Genomic DNA, 14,921 nt, shown 5'->3' with positions numbered 1-14,921 from the left:
CTAAAATTCAAACAAAATATTAGAGGCCAAAGCAAAATACAATTATATTTCAAGGAAAAAAAATTATTTAAGCTTAAAATTTATAATATTTTCATATATGTTTTCATTTCATTTGTAACGTTTTTTTAGGTGTATTTGTAACATGTTAGTTTGTGTATGTTTATTTAATCCATATCTATAATATTTTTTTCCTATACTTGTAATTTCAACTAATACTTAAACATAAAATTTCAAATAAATTTCTAATCAATGTCCACTCTTCTGCCATGCCGGTTGGCCCACCACATTAAAAAATCTAATAATACATTTCTTCTCGGGTTGGGTGCATTGTTGACTTTCCAAGTGTATCCAAAACGTCTTCTCTGCAGTGCTATCTCTTACTTGACCATACCATTCTATTTCTGAAGCACACAACACAATCTCTCTTGCATTTTCATTTTGTGAGATACAACTTGGAAGATGGCTGAGGCTGTATTCAAAGTTGTGCTTGAAAATTTGAGCTCCCTCGCAGCAACAGAGCTGGGAACACTTCTGGGTTTCAATGGAGAAAAGAAAAAGCTTCACAACATGTTCACTGCAATCAAGGCCAAGTTTCAAGATGCTGAGGAGAAACAATTCTCAAATGAAGCTATCAAGGATTGGCTGGGAAAGCTAACAGATGCATCTTATGAGCTGGATGACGTGTTGGAGGAATGTGCCTATGAAGAATTGTGGTTGGAATATGAAGTCAAGTGTTGTCTATCTGAAATGGTACTAAGCTCTTCCTTATCCTCTTTTCAAGCCATGCATCTTTGTTTCCGTTACAAAATTGCAAAACGAGAATGAAAAGTATAAGTGAGAGATTAGATCAAATCGCTAAAGAAAAGGACCAGCTTGGTTTGACTTCCATATTTCAAGAGAGAATCACTGGAGTCCCTGAGTGGCACCAAACCATCTTGTCCATCACTGATCAAAAAGTCTATGGAAGAGAAGAAGATACAAAAAGAATTGTAGACTTTTTGATTGGTGATGCAAATTTTCCTTGCTCTGAGAATTTATTAGTCTATCCTATTTTCCGAGTAGGTGGACTTGGAAAAACAACACTTGTCCAACACATCTTCCATCATGAGAAGGTAGTCAACCACTTTGAAATAAAACGTTGAGTGCGTGTTTCGGAAAATTTCAGTTTGAATAGAATAATGAAAACTATCATCGAAGCATCGCTTCGACAACCTTGTGAGGACTTGGGTCTGGAGTCACTACAATGTAAACTCCAAGATCTGCTTCGAGGAAAAAATATTTGCTTGTTTTGGATGATGTGTGGGAAGATAAGCCATATAACTGGGAGAGGTTGAAATTTGTACTGGCTTGTGGGGCAAAGGGTTCTTCCATACTGGTTACTACTCATCTTTCAGAGGTTGCAACAATCATGAGAACAATAATGCATCCTCCTCATGAATTAACAAAGTTATCTAACAAAGATTATTGGGAATTGCTTAAAGATTGAGCCTTTGAATCAAATAAGGAGAACAAGAAGAGCACGAGGTCATAGGGAGGGAGATAGTAAAGAGATGTGGAGGTGTGCCTCTTGCAACAAAAGCAATAGGAGATCTCTTACATTCTAAAAGAAATAAAATCAGCGGCGTAGTGTTTTGGAAAGCAACCTTTCGAATTTATCAGACAACGAAAACTCCATAATGTCTGTCTTGAGATTAAGTTATTTGAACCTACCAATAAAACATAGACAATGTTTTTGTGCAATATTTCCGAAAGATAAAGAAATAGGGAAGCAATGTTTAATTGAACTTTGGATGGCTAATGGATTCATTTCATCGAATGGATTGTTAGATGCTGAAGATGATGGTGATGGAGTGTGGGATGAACTGTATCGAAGATCATTTTTTTCAGGATATTGTGAAAGATGATGGGCAAAGTTGAAAGCTTCAAAATGCACGATCTTTTTCATGATCTTGCACAACTGGTTGCAAAATATGTTTGTTGCAATATAAATGACAACGATGTAACTACTTTGTCTGAACAAATCCACCATGTTTCATCTAAGAAAGCTTATTTAGTCCAGTTGCATCGAGTCAAATCTTTGAGGACCTATATATTATAAGATCACTTTTTCTATGCTTACCGAGTTTCTTCTGATATGTTGAAATGTTATTCTTTGTGGGTACTTGACTTTGTGGAAAGAGAAAAGTTGCCATCTTCAGTTGGTGATTTAAAACATTTAAGGTACTTGAATCTTTCTCATGGTTGCTTCAGAACTCTTCTAGACTATTGTACTTGTCTCAAGATGTTGCCTAATAGTTTGATACGCGTAAAATCTCTACAACAACTATCTTTGAATAAGTGCCACGCTCTATCAAGCTTGCCTCCTCGTATAGGAAAGTTGACTTCCCTAAGGATTTTAAGATATTACATAGTTGGCAATAAAGAAGGGTTCCTTTTGGCAGAATTGGGACCATTGAAGCTAAAAGGAGATCTTCATATTGAGAATATGGAGAAAGTAAAAAGTGTAATGGATGCCAAAGAAGCCAATATGTCGATGAATCAACTCAATAAGTTGACGTTGTCATGGCAAATATATAATAAAAAAGAGTGGGAATTACAAGAAAATATTGAGGAGGGGTTCTTGAAGTGCTTGAATCTAAGCCCAACAACTTCAAAGTTTGAGCGTGGAAGGATATAAAGGTGCCCATTTCCCACAATGGATGTCTAGTCATTCTCTTAAATATTAATCTTATATGGTGGTGGCGCTGCAAAAGTTGCGTACAACTTCCAGTGTTGAATAAACTACCTTTTCTAAAGAGTCTAAGGATATCTGAGGTGATTAATATAAAATACATATACGAGGAGTGCTATGATGGTAGAGAAGTTTTCAAGACTTTAGAATATCTTTCACTCTCTTCTCTGCTAAATCTAACAAGGTTATCAAGGGAGAATGGGGAAAACATGTTCCCACGCTTTTCCACAATATATATTTTTGAATGTCATAAATTTTTGGCGAAGGAAGTATTGGTGCAAGAGTTGCACTCTCTTAAGAAATTAAAAATTTATGGGTGTGGGAAGTTCAATGTGTTGGCAAGTTCTCATTGCCTGACTTGTCTTGAGGATTTGACATTTGACAATTACAGAGAGGTGGAAGGTTTACAACATCTGACTGCCATGAAGAATTTAACAGTTTATGATCTTCGAAACCTAGAATCCTTGCCTGGCTGCTTGGGAAACCTTTCCTTGTTGAAGTCCTTAACATTAAAGGATCTTCCGAAGCTAGAATCTTTTCCTGATTGTTTTGAAAACCTTCCCTTGCTTCTCAAATTGACAATTTTGCGGTGTCCCAAGTTGAGATGTCTTTCAGAGAGCCTAAGCTTTAACAATATGAAAATTTTGTGGATTATCTGTTGTTGTCCTAAGTTAAGGAAGCGATCTGAGAAGAAAACGGGAGAAGACTGGCCAAAAATAGCTCACATTTCCCTTATTCACATGTGAGGAGTTAGAAAAGCTATTTCAGAATTATGATTGGTGTGGCTGTCCAGGTATATTGTGAATCCAACTCCTTCCTCTCTCTCTCTCTCTCTATATATATATATATATATATTGTTATTGACATTTGTGTTCAGGAGTTAGAGAAGTGATGTTAGAATTGAATTGAATGTTCTAATTTCGATTGATGCCATTGCCAGACTTCTTCTTGCAAACCAGAGGAAGAACATAGTTCTTAAAATTTAAAGAATCAAAATTATTTTTTTTCCCAAATTTTACGATTTAAAATATTGGAACACACATTTCTCTTTTTGTCAACCCTTAATTCTAACATGATGGTCAATGTTTTGCAAAGCAAGCTTTTGGAGTTGTCAGATAACGAAAACTCCATAATGTCTATCTTGAGATTAAGTTACTTGATCCAACCAATAAAACTTAGACAATGTTTTGCTTTTTGTTCAATATTTCCCAAAGATGCAGAAATAAGGAAGCAATATTGAATTGAACTTTGGATGGCTAAGGGGTTAATTTCATCAAATGGAAAGTTAGATGCTGAAGATGATGGTGATGGGGTGTGGGAGGAGTTGTATTGGAGATTGTGACATCTTTTACCATGACATATATGTAAATAAGAAAAACATATAATAATGCAGAATTTAATTAAATCAATTTTATTTAAATCATGTAAACAAATTCACATGGGTAAAAGGTCGTTTCACTGTTACCAAATAAAACTTATTAAAAATATCTCTGGCTCAAAACAAGACTGTCTAAGTTTACAAAAGAACTCAAGTTAAGCAGTAGAATAAAATAAAGTAAAATAACATGTTCATAACATCATACAATTGAAACAGAAATTCATGCTCCAATGTCACACTCTATTAGAGCATTGTGTCTCAATGTCTTCTAATACAAAATTCTTTAAAGTCATCCACCTAGTCATCTGCTCCTACGAACACAAGGTTCGAAATCATCATGGGATTCAAAGACAAACAACAAACACAAGGTTCGAAATCATCATGGGATCCAAAGACAAACAACACATAGGGAGTGAGTTATCACATTCCTAAACAAGTAGAGATAAACGAAGACACATATATATAATATGAGTATAATCACTCATTGTGTAACATCACTTGTGCCAAAGATTTAATCACAAGATCACATTTCACACCTTCACATTAATCACTTTCAAAATAACACATCTCAAGTACAATACAACATCTCACACTCATAATTCATTACTCATCATCACGTAACAAGTTACGATGATCATTACATAAATGTTATGCAATAGATACACTAAGACTCGATTCTATATGCAATATGGTATCATGTTACTGAAAAACTTCGTCGGGCACCTAAGAGTAAAACCACTAGTAAGTCAGGTCACTATCACTAGGTAAAATCACAGGGAGCCTACTCAGGGTTACGCTATTTTGCGAGAATGCTCCAACTTGGGATCGACACATGCTTAAAGGAGTACTCAAATCAGGTGTGTTTACCCCTAAGGCCTAGACTCTGAAGAGTTCGTTAAGGTCTCTCCCTCTTGATTCAAGTTCAACCCAAAAAACATTTTAACAAATAGACTCTATCTATGAATTATACAAAGACACGACTCCTTAATTATAATCAAAATAATTTTAATTCATCGCGCCTCAAAGTGATTAAATTCGTCGGGTTCCCATAGTGGATCCCATCACAATACTTGTCGCGCATTAACTCGTCGTCCTTAAAGGGTCTTATAGTCGTGTGATTGTATGGTTCATAACTCACAACTCAATGCTTATAATATCTCAATACACATGTATCTTACAATTCAACACATTCAATTTATCACATACACTCAATCTCAATCACAATGTTATAATCCCAAAATTACATGTTATCACACCTTATGAATCATATACACATCACACAATATTAATATATACATGGCACAAACATAGACTTTACCTATAAACTATGCAATACACACAACTACTTAATTATTTTTAAAATCATTTTAACTCGTTGTGCCTCAAAGTGATTCAACTCGGCGGGTTCCCACAGTAGATCCCATCATAATACTCGTCACGCATTAACTTGTTGCTTTTAAAGGGTCCTACAGTTATGTGATTGTAAGGTTTGTGACACCCTCTACCCCGACATACATATAATCAAGAAAAAGATATAAAAATATGAAATTTTATTAAATCAATTTTTTTCAAATCGCTTAAACAAATTCACGTGGGTAAAAGGAGGTTCACATTCACTTCATTGTTACCAAATAAAACTTATCAGAAACATTTTCGGCTCAAAATAAGGTTGTTCAAGTTTTCAAAAGAATTCAAGTTAAGCAGCAAAATAAAATAAAGTAAAATAACATATTCAGAACATCATGTCCCAATGTCACATTCTATCAGAGCGTTGTGTCTTAGTGTCCTTTAGTGCGAGGCTCTTTAAAGCCATCTACCTAACCATCTGCTCTCACGAACACAATGTTCGAAATCATCACAGGATCCAAACACAAATATCACATAGGGAGTGAGTTATTACATTCCAAATTATAGAGAGAAACGGGACAACATGTAGATATACATATCATATAATATAAGTATAACAAGTTTAACTTAGCACAATTTACATCATTTTATCACTCATTTCGTAACATCACTTGTCCTAAGGATTTAATCAAAAAATTACATTTCACACTTTCACATTAATTGGGTGTTTAGAACAATAAATCTTAAGTACAACATAATATCTTACACTTACACAATTCACTACCCGCTATCACACAACAAGTCACAATGATAATTATACAAGCATTATGCAACAGATATACTAAGACTCAATCTTATATGCAATGTGGTACCATATCAGTGAAAAACAATATCAGGGCGCCTAGGAGTACATAAAAATACACACCACACAATGGGTATATCAGGTCACTCTCACTAGGTAAAATCATAAAGTGACTAGTTAGGGTCACTCTGTTTTGCAAGAATGTTCCAACCATATGGGATCAATATAAGCTTAAAGGAGCACTCAAACCGAGTGTATTTACCCCCAACGTCTAGACTCTGAAGAATCCGTTAGGACTTCACCTTCCTGATTCAGGTCCAACCCCTAAAACAACTTTTGCACGCAGACACTGCTCATGAATTATACAACATCCACGACCTTACACTTGTTTTTAAACACGTTTAACACATTACACTACAGTTTAAGACCTTTGATTCCTAACTTGGAACCCTACACTTTCCTATTAACACCTCGCACATTGTGCTACAATTTAACACCTTAGGTTCCTAACTTGGAACCCTACACTTTACTTTTAACACCTCATGCATAAAACACTTTTCTCAAGGTAAACACTGGTCGGGTTATTGTATAATTCATAACTCACAACACACAAGTAATTGTCACATCAAGTGCTAACCATACACTTATTCACAATCATACATCATGTCCACAATTTAATATCTCACAATGTCAAAATCTATCATCACATTTTACATGTATATTACAAATTAACACATGTTCAACTTTGCACTTATATTCAATCTCAATAACAATGTTATAATCTCAAATCAATATGTTATCTCACAATTCATCACATATTCAATTTACCACTTACACATAATTTCAATCACAATTTCATGATCCCAATATAACAATTTATCACGCTAATCTAGTAAGTCTTATCCAAAACAAAAAAAAAATATAATCATACATGAAGAATTACAATACAATAAGCATCCCAAAATAAATCTCAATTTGATCCTCTAAGGATTCCTACACATGTTCATTCTAACTCCAATTGCGATAAACTCATCCCTTACCTCTAAGCGGGCTCACATGTGTAGTTCGGCAGTGATAGCAGTGTCTCTAGCGGTTTCCTAAGATTCCTCAAACTTTTCCTCGGGTTGCTCTGTTAGGATTTTCAAGCGTTAGAGAGAAGGAAAAGGGATCGAAACCTTCATTTCACTGTTTGCGTGCAAGGAGAATTTCCCCCTCCACAAATATTATTTCACATATCCTAACGGTCGAGATAAGAAAAACTTATTTTCAAACCTGGTGTTCAAATTTCACAATGATTTGACGATTAAAAAGTTTGGGATCATAGTTTTATTGGAACAGATTTGGGTGTAAGCGAGAAAGAAAGAGAGCTCTATGCGAGGGATATTTCTCTCACCGAAAATATTATTTCACAAATCTCAACGGTGCAGATGTGAGAAAATGAGTTCCAAAGCTGGTGTTTAAATTTACGACGATCCAACGGTTAAAACATCTGGGATCGTAATTTTACTAAGATATGTTTGAGTGTATGAGAAAGAAAAAAGAATTTTGGGAGAGGGGAAAGAGAAAACGAATTTGAGAGGATGAGAGAGCATAGAGTATCGTAAATGTAAAACTGACTTAGTATGTCTCTATTTATAAGTATAGTATTCTCAGCCTATTATTTATCTATTCTTCTTTATTTTATTGTTTTATAAAAAAAAACTCTATTTTACTCTCTATCAAATGAATAAATAAATTATCATTTTTATTTTCTAATAACATATATTTATTTTATTTACCTTAAAATTATTATTTTAATTAATAAAAAATATGTCTCCTTATTTATTTAATTACAAAAATCTCATTATTTTTGTAAAATTCTATTTATTTTAAATAAAATCATTTTTAATTTATTTTACGAAGAATGAGATATTACACAGTTCATAACTCACAACTCAATACACTTATCTTAAAATTCAACACATACTCAATTTATCACTTATACACATTCTCAATCATAATTTCATTATAACAATTTATCATATCTCACGAATTATATACACACACAATAGTAATATTTGCATGACATGAAACATATATATCTTTTAAAATTAGAATATGTATATTTATATAAGTTTTATTTTAATTTTATATATTATATTTATCTTTTAAAATAATACTTGTGATTAAGTGACAATAATTTTTTTTATCTATATTAAGATATTCATATTATTTATTATAATATAGATAAAAATAATGTCGATAAATCACATACATAAATAATTTAAAAAATAAAAAATACTATTATTTTATTTAATTATGTATCTTTACCATATAATTTAATTCTTTGAAAGAATTACGTACTTGATTAAATAAAGTTAAATATAAATAAAAATAATATTATAAAAAATAACAAGAATATCTTAATATAGATAAAATAAAATGTTGTTGTTAAAGCACATATAAAAATATTTTAAAAGATAATAAAATGTTATTATTTTATGAAATTATAATTTATATAAAAAATATACTTTAAAAATAAAATTTATATTATATCTTTACTGTATAAAATATGTTTTTAATAATATGATAAAAATACATAATATTATAAAAATATAAAATAAAAATAAAGCTTATATAATTATATATATTCTAATTTATGCAAAAATAGAATTTTATCTTATACATGATATTTTAAAAGATAATATATAAGATTATAAAAATATAATAAATTAAAAAATAATAAATTTAAATTTTAAACTATTTTTGTATAAAATTTACATTAATAATATATTTTGCATCAAATATTTAAATGATCATATAAATATAAGATAAAGAAATATGTTATTTACTTTAAGGATTATAATTTTAGGTCTAACTCAAACATTTAAAATTTAATAATTAGGGAGTTGATTTTATTTGGTGAAATAGACTTTCTTAAAATATTTAAATTCATCTATTTATTCAAATAAATTTTTAGAAATCTTAATTTAACTTTTTCTATTAAGGTTATGTTTGAAACTAAAGAAGTAGCAAAGAAGAGAGATGAAGAGGAAAAAAATTCAGATTCTCAAGATATTTCACCGGTTTGACAAGAGAGAAATGGATAAGAAATATGTTTTTCTACTTTTTTTCATTTGATTTAATAGGGCTAAGAAATTTGATAAATATTAATAACTATCGGATAGAGTATTAGGATAAAAAAAGTTCATTAAATAATAAATTATTAATTTTAAGTCATCTTTAACAATGAATTAATATTTTAAAATGTTTTTTTTATTCTTGATAAACCATAATTTATATATAGAGAAGCACTAACATTGATAGTAATAACAACATGAAATAATTAAAAGTTATCCGTACAAGTGATTTAACACTTAAATCACTTAATTATGATTTATGTTTGATTCCTGATTTGGACATTAAGTTAAAATTAAAGGTATTATTTTACCTGAAAAGGAGTTGACATAGTGGGATAGGATTAAACCTCTTGTTTATATATAAAAGTTAACAACATGAAATAATTAGAAGAAAAAAAAAATAATAACATGGAATGTTGATATGACAACTCATCATCGTGACCCAATCCATACGCGTAGGTAATAATGTAATATACACCTCACTCTTATGTCGTCAGCTATTTGCCTCAGCATATACGTCATCAACTCTCTTTCAATTTGAAGTGTTTCATTTTTACTTTTTTCCTTTTTTGTCTAAAGTCTAAACTCTAAGTTTAAACCAAACAATGATAAAGGCAATCCGCAGTCCAGATTTGGTGTTTTGATATCAGTATTTTAAAATAAAGGCTATTAAGTTAAAAAAAATGAAATTGTTCTTTAAAATATAACATTATGTATATAGATGGCGTTAAATATTAATTTTTAATAATTTTAAATAATAAATATAAATAATATAAAACACACTATTTTTTAAACTTTTTAATTACTTGAAATATGTTAATTTAATATTTTTTAAATGATTTTTTTTATATTTTAGCATAAAATATATTTTTTTGTCTTTACTTATATCTTGATTTCTATTTTTAGTCTCTCGTTTTTTTGTTTCATTTTATTTTTATTATGACGCCAATACAATAAAAACATAAAGGAAGAATTCTAAATAAATGGTGAAAATAAAAAGTTAAAAACTCATAAAGTTACGACTAAGAAAAAAACAGCTCTATTTTGAAAAGCAAAAAGTTTGAGGTTAATTATTTATTTATCTCGTCAAACATATTTAAATAACATGTTAAACATAAATTAGTCAAACAAACTTATTATTCAAACAATTTTATAAAATCAGCCAACCTTTTAAACTAATTAAATAAATTAAGAAGTGAATTTATCTACCTTATAAAACAGCTCAGCCTAAGAACAATAGTCAATGAAATCGAAGTGATTTTGATTTTGAACATTTGACACGACAACTGCCGTGCTGGAATTAAGCACAAAAGTGCAAGTTGATCATCTTAGAAACAAGCTTGTCTGGCAACTGAAAGGATCAGCATAGATGTCAATAGATTTAACCTTTTGTGTCTTTGACTTGTAATACCAAAAATGGTTGCAAGTTAATAATTAGAAGGATGTGAACGTGGATTGGTTTATTGAATGGGAAAAATCAAATAAAGCAAATGGCAAATATTTAAATTTGATTCTGAATAGAGAAATGATTCAAGAGTTGAGATTCAAAAAATTTATAATTTTGATTATGAGTTTATTTTGCTTCACTATGTGATTTTTTTTTAAAAAAATTCCAGGAGGATTATAAGAGTTTATTTCAAGTTTTATAAAATTATTTTCTGGAATGAACTTGAAAATATTGCATTCTCATATATATATATATATATATATATATATATATATATTGTGAGTTTTAAAGGATTTTTTCCGGACATGCATATATAGCAATCCTATATATACTAATATATTATTTTTAATATGATATAGGAATAGGAATAGATAGCAATTGCATAATTACATTTTTTCTAAGTATATCTTCAATCTCAAACAAATTAACAAACAAACCGACATTGAGGTGCAATTCCTTTATTTTTTTAGGCACGATGTCTCATCAGTTTTATAATGTATGGGTCTTGTTCAATCCCAACAAATGATAATTATCTTTCGACAGTCTTTTGAAGCAAACGAAGCATATATTTTCTGGTGTATAATGGCCTATGGCAACACCATTATATTTTTATAATTTTGCAAAGAATTAGTGTGATAATTCATAATTTTTGTAGTACACAGAAAAGTTTCCCTTTTTCCTTTTCTCCAAAATTAAGCCACAATATAAACAGAGAGACATAAAATAAAAAGAAAAGTAGGTAATGTCCTATAATAGTCAAGGGGCCCCTTTTGATCGATTCTGGCAACGTAAACCAGTCGACACCACATTCAAAGATTTGCATCAAATAAATGTGGCCACTGGTCATCACCGTCAATTCCTAAAAGCAATTATTCATCACACAAAAGTTGCTTCTAATTACCCTTTTCGTACATTGTTCTGTTCTCTCGAGTTGTTGCTGCCACAAATTATGCAGAATATAATTTTCACGGAATGATGTATACACGTATGCATGTGATAATAAATTATGTTGGTATAGAAATAGAATAAAGAATAAATAATAATAATAATAATAATAATAATAATAATAATAATAATTAAGTTTACATAGTAAATTCTAATGTACAAAAATCTATATATCATTTCTCTGTTAGTTCTTTACGTACAATAACGTGGATCTGCTCCCTCAGTTGCATGCTAGGTTCATGAATAATTGAATATTTAATTTGTCTCTAGTTTATTTCATCACAAATTATATTGATCAGTATTGTTTTAAAAAAACTGTAAATATTTGGGTTATTTAATTATTTTTTAACTGAGTACCTGAACTTAATTTTTTTTATAATTAAATCATGTTGTTAACGACAATGACCTAATTGAAAAATAAAAACAAGTTCAATAACCCAATTAAAAAATAATAATAACCTAAAAAAATTATCAAATAATTCAGAGATATCTATAGATTAATTCAACTTTTTTTTATCTCTATTTCAGAGAATGTATACACTTCACCCATCAAAGAAAAAGCTAATTATAAAAGAATTACTGTAGACGCTTAATTTACTAGGATATGGAATGGTTTTTTCTCATTGAATAATAAGTATATGTGTAACTTAATTTTTATTTATATTTAAAATACATTATCAAAAGAAACTTGACATTACCAAAACAATATTGAAAATAAGTTATAATACATAATTATATACTCTAAAGTTTAAACGAGCAATTAATTGACGATGATTTTTAAAAGCACAGGGAAAGGTATTATTTTGGTGTGTACAACAGAGACAATAAAATTTAAATTTAAAACCTTATAAATACAAACTATTCAAACCTTTTTTCATTAGACTGAGCTAGTCAGTTATAGTATTTGGGAAAATATGAAACTCCTTACATACAACAATTCAAAGCATAATTAATTGTTATAAAATTAGAAAATTAATCTTGATAATTTTGATGAAAAAACATACATTACATTTTAATATAAATATTTGATTCAGGTTAATTAAACACACATCTCAATCATATTTAATGTTAAAATATTAGTATTTATTATACCAAACTTTAAACTAAATAGACACGTTAAATTTAATAATCCAACTTTTTTTATCAGAAAAAATAAAATATATTGATTAAATAAAAGAGTGCGAGATGTACCTATAAGACTTGCATGAAATATACAATTGACAAATGCACATAAAAATAACATGCCGTGTTAATCTTGATGGTGCTTTGACCTTTAGGTGGACAAGTAACTTGCCTTAGAGAAAATGATAGGTAAATTTAATTACTAACTAAACTTTTTTTTAGAAGTGATAAATTATTATTTGAGAAAAATAATAATTTATCGCTTCTATTTGTTTGAGTTTGTTGAAAATATTTGTATTTAATATTTATTAATGCATCGAAGTCATTTTTGTAGCACTCATATGGGTTCGCTCATTATTAATTGAACCAATCATTATGGTTCAGTTTTTTTTAATATTATGTTAGTGTTCAATTGAGTCTTTAATTCCTAATTAATATAGAAAATACTACCTTATTTATACAACATGCGTAGGTAAAACGTAAAAGAAACTCTAATGATCTGAAACTTTTGGAGTTTGAAATATTTAAAATGAATAGACATAAGTGGAACGTAATCATGTGGGGCTTACAAAATTGAAATCGGAAAGTAGATACCATTAATTACACACTTAAAGGAATTCAAATTCAAGTAACTGGCTTGAATAATCAAACACCTTTTAGCCGACACTGATGTGTGCTGCTAATCCAGCAAATAAACAATTTCAAGCACTTGACCTTTCTACATAAAATAATGCATCTGACTTTATCCTTAATTATGCATGAATAAACTATCATTTTAATTTATAAAGTGACATTCTCATAATAGTTTTTCAAATTAACAAAAAATTAAATAATTCTTTAAAATTCCATTTTTTTGGTATCATAACATTAGTGTGTGAAATATTCATATCGGCTGAAGAATCTTATTATAAATGATCACTTTTAATATAATTTTCCTTTTAGTCATATTTTTTTCATACCTAAACTAAACTCAAATTTAAAACATTACTTATGGAAAGCAACTCAATACTATTCAAACGTAGTCGCTATTGAGTAGTTTCATTTTAATACTAGGTATATACAACAACTTATTACCATTACATGTCTTTAACTTTTATTATAACTTATTATCATTAAAGTCCCTGACGGAACTAACGAAACTTAATTTTATGTTTTAGTATTTTTTTTTTTTGGGTTAAGTGAGCTTTTATCTCTTAACTATTTCAAATTTTAATTTTTAGTCCTCTTTTAAAAAAATTGTTCATTTTTACTGTCTGTTATAATTCAGATGATAACTAGTTTTAGTCTCTCTAAAATTTCTGTATATTTTTAATTCCTTATTTATTCTTATTATTCAAAAATAATTATTTTGAGGCTGAATTTTATCCTTTTTTGCCTCCTAATTTTAGTATTCCTGAAACCAAATTTGAGTAATAAATGTAAATAAGAGATTAAACTGAGCAAATTTTTTAGAGAAACTAAAGTTATCTAAAATTCGACTGGAACTACAATTGGGTAAAAAGTTTAAGAGTGATTAAAAATTAAAATTTAAAATTTAAAATAGTTAAGGGACTAAAAAATTATGTAACTCTTTTTTTATTGAGTTATAAGTTACATGATGAATTTCTCTTATCAAATATTTAATAATATAATACTTTTTATATTATTTTAATTTTGTAAGTTATTATTACTTAAATTTAGTTAATTCTTCTTTAAATTTAAAATTAAATATTTGATGCATAATATAAAATTAACAGACATTGAAATAATGTGTTTCTGTTTAAATAGTTTATTTTTATAATTTTCTTTGCAATTTTTAAAGTTTCATTTTTACTATAATTTTTTACATATGTAATAAAAATCTCATCATTGTTGATGGATATGTATCTTCTTATGTTTTTATCTTTCTTAAAATATATAACTTATTATTATTTCACAGTAATAATGATTTTTATTTGATTAATTAAAAAATATCCATATAATACGTAGAATACTTGTTAATTCCATAGAAATCATTACAGAAAAAAGTATTCATGAAAAAATCATTACAG

General features: G+C 28.9%; 1 pseudogene; it reads left to right on the top strand.

Annotated features, from left to right (window-relative positions):
• Nucleotides 1-164: 164 nt before the first annotated feature.
• Nucleotides 165-3,545, top strand: LOC114410316 (annotated as a pseudogene).
• The last annotated feature ends 11,376 nt before the right edge of the window (nucleotides 3,546-14,921 follow it).

The sequence above is a fragment of the Glycine soja genome, chromosome 1 (assembly GCF_004193775.1).
Source record: "Glycine soja cultivar W05 chromosome 1, ASM419377v2, whole genome shotgun sequence".
Lineage (NCBI taxonomy): Eukaryota > Viridiplantae > Streptophyta > Magnoliopsida > Fabales > Fabaceae > Glycine > Glycine soja.
The sequence above is the reverse complement of the archived record's forward strand: the minus strand, read 5'-3'. Positions and strand labels throughout refer to the sequence as shown.